The 2,500-nt window shown below is 40.2% G+C and overlaps 1 pseudogene across 1 annotated transcript in view; it reads left to right on the top strand.

Annotated features, from left to right (window-relative positions):
* LOC147468446 (receptor-type tyrosine-protein phosphatase S-like) overlaps nt 1-2,500 on the top strand; it is a 26,000-nt pseudogene that overhangs the window by 19,877 nt on the left and 3,623 nt on the right. The window contains exon 7 of the transcript XR_015192516.1: nt 1-62. This exon is cut by the window's left edge and continues 118 nt beyond it. The product of XR_015192516.1 is annotated as a receptor-type tyrosine-protein phosphatase S-like (transcript). The remainder of the gene's footprint in view (nt 63-2,500) is intronic.

The following is a 2,500-nucleotide window of genomic DNA, read 5'->3' as shown; positions in this document are numbered from 1 at the left end:
GGTGTGCGTCTCTGCAAGGACCAGGGCGGGCCAGGGCTGGGAGAGCTGCGTGCCCATCCATGGTAGGTGCTTGGGGGTAAGGTTGGAGGGGTTGGAGGGTGGGTGGGGGGTGAGTGGGTGGAGGGTGGGGTGGGGTGTGGGGGTAAGGGGTGTGTGGGGGGGTTGTGGGGTGGGGTTTGTGTGTTCTGTATCTATATTTGTGTCTGTTTGTCTGTCTCTGTCTCTCTGTCTCTCTCTCTCTCTCTCTCTCTCTCTCTCTCTCTCTCTCTCTCTCTCTCTCTCTCTCTCTATATATATATATATATATATATATATATATATATATATACACCACACACCACACACATACATACACTCACACACACACAACACAGCATACACACAAAAAAAAGACATGACACACAAACACACACACACAAATATATAACCGAACACAAACATTACCATATCTCATAATCCTCCAAATAAAACTATTCCGCAGAAAATCCCAAGATTAAATAGATATTCAATAAATATTATTACTCCTAAGAACAAACACACACACACACACATACACACACAGACACACACACACACACACACGAACACAGCACACACACAGGTAACACACAAACACAGCACACACACACATACAAACACACACAGGTAACACACACACACAGGTAACACACACACACACACACACACACACACACACACACACACACACACACACACACACACACACAGGTAACACACACACACACACACACACACACACACACACACACACGCACATGAGCTTCAAGTGAACACGGAGACTCGACCACACTCTCTACTGGGCATGAGGAAACTTCTAAAATGTCTCTGAGGACTTTTCTTACCTTTGATGTTGCAGGTCCTGTGATCTCTTTGGCTTTAAAGAGGGAGAAAGAGGGAGAGGAAACTAATGGGGAAGGAGGAGGGAGGGAGGGTAAGGGGTGAAGAGGTATAGAGGGAGAGATGGAGAGGGATGGGGGATAAGGAGAGGGATCTGGAGAGGGATGGGGTGTAAGGAGAAGGAGATGGAGAGGGATGGGGGATAAGGAGAGGGAGATGGAGAGGGATGGGGTGTAAGGAGAGGGAGATGGAGAGGGAAATGGAGAGGGATGGGGGATAAGGAGAGGGAGATGGAGAGGGAGATGGAAAGGGATAGGGGGTAAGGAGAGGGAGATGGAGATAGAGAAGGATGGAGGGGTAAGGAGAGGGAGATGAAGAGGGAGATGGAAAGGGATAGGGGATAAGTAGAGGGAGATGGAGAAGGATTGAAGGGTAAAGAGAAGGAGATGGAGAGGGATGGGGGATAAGGAGAGGGAGATAGAGGAGGAAAGGGTTTAAGAAGAGGGAGATGGAGAGGTATAGGGGATAAGGAGAGGGGGTGGATAGAGATGGAAATAAAAATGAGCGATGGAATAATAGTGGGGAAAGATTTCCACGAGGAAGAGATGAAAAAGAATAGGAAAAGAAAGAACAAAAGATAATAATAAGAAGAAGACAGGAAACAAAGACCAAAGGATAGAGACGATGATAGAGTCGGAGAGAATAGCAATAATAAGGAGAATATTAGTGAAGATAACAATAATGATGACAATAATAAAAATGATGATAATCAACAAGAATTCTTTGAGAAATCTAAAAGAGAGAACAAAATGGAGAAAGAAGAACAACGAGGAAGACAAAAACAATAGAAGATGGAAAAGAAAAAGAAAGAAAAAAAGGCTTAATAACGAAAATGAAAAAAAGAAGAAAACTTAAAAACGTATACTCTCGCCGTGTTAGTTCTTGTCCAAGTTGTCGGGGTTTTTCCTCAGTCCTTTATAGTGTTTTCCCGTTGGTACTTTGCATCTTGTGTTTTTTGATGTTGCTTTTATATGTTGCTTGTGTTTTTATATGTTGCTTGTGTTTTTGTATGTTGCTTTTATATGTTGCTTGTGTTTTTGTATGTTGCTTTTATATGTTGCTTGTGTTTTTATATGTTGCTTGTGTTTTTGTATGTTGCTTTTATATGTTGCTTGTGTTGTTATATGTTGCTTGTGTTTTTGCATGTTGCTTTTATATGTTGCTTGTGTTTTTGTATGTTGCTTTTATATGTTGCTTGTGTTTTTGTATATTGCTTTTATATGTTGCTTGTGTTTTTATAAGTTGCTTTTGCTTCATTTACTCTCAACCTGGAGAAGGATCGACAGCTTATATAATGATAATGATGATAAATATGACAATGTAGAGGAGAAGAAAACGAATTAACAAAGGAAAAGGAAAGGAAAATAATCAAAGTACAGATAAAGTAGAAAAGAGATATATAAAAGATATATATAAGATGAGGAAAAGATATGAACAAAATAAAGAAAAGAAGGAAACCAAAAAAAGAGTGATCTAAACGATGATAAAATGGTACGAAAAAAAGAAAGAAAAGAAAGAAAAAAAAAAACACGAAAAAGAGAAAGAGAATCACAAACAAGAATAAGGAAATGACATAACAAAT

The sequence above is a fragment of the Penaeus japonicus genome, unplaced genomic scaffold, assembly GCF_977035675.1.
Source record: "Penaeus japonicus unplaced genomic scaffold, GWHDUDI00000001_assembly GWHDUDI00000029, whole genome shotgun sequence".
NCBI classification, from domain to species: Eukaryota; Metazoa; Arthropoda; class Malacostraca; order Decapoda; family Penaeidae; genus Penaeus; species Penaeus japonicus.
The sequence above is the reverse complement of the archived record's forward strand: the minus strand, read 5'-3'. Positions and strand labels throughout refer to the sequence as shown.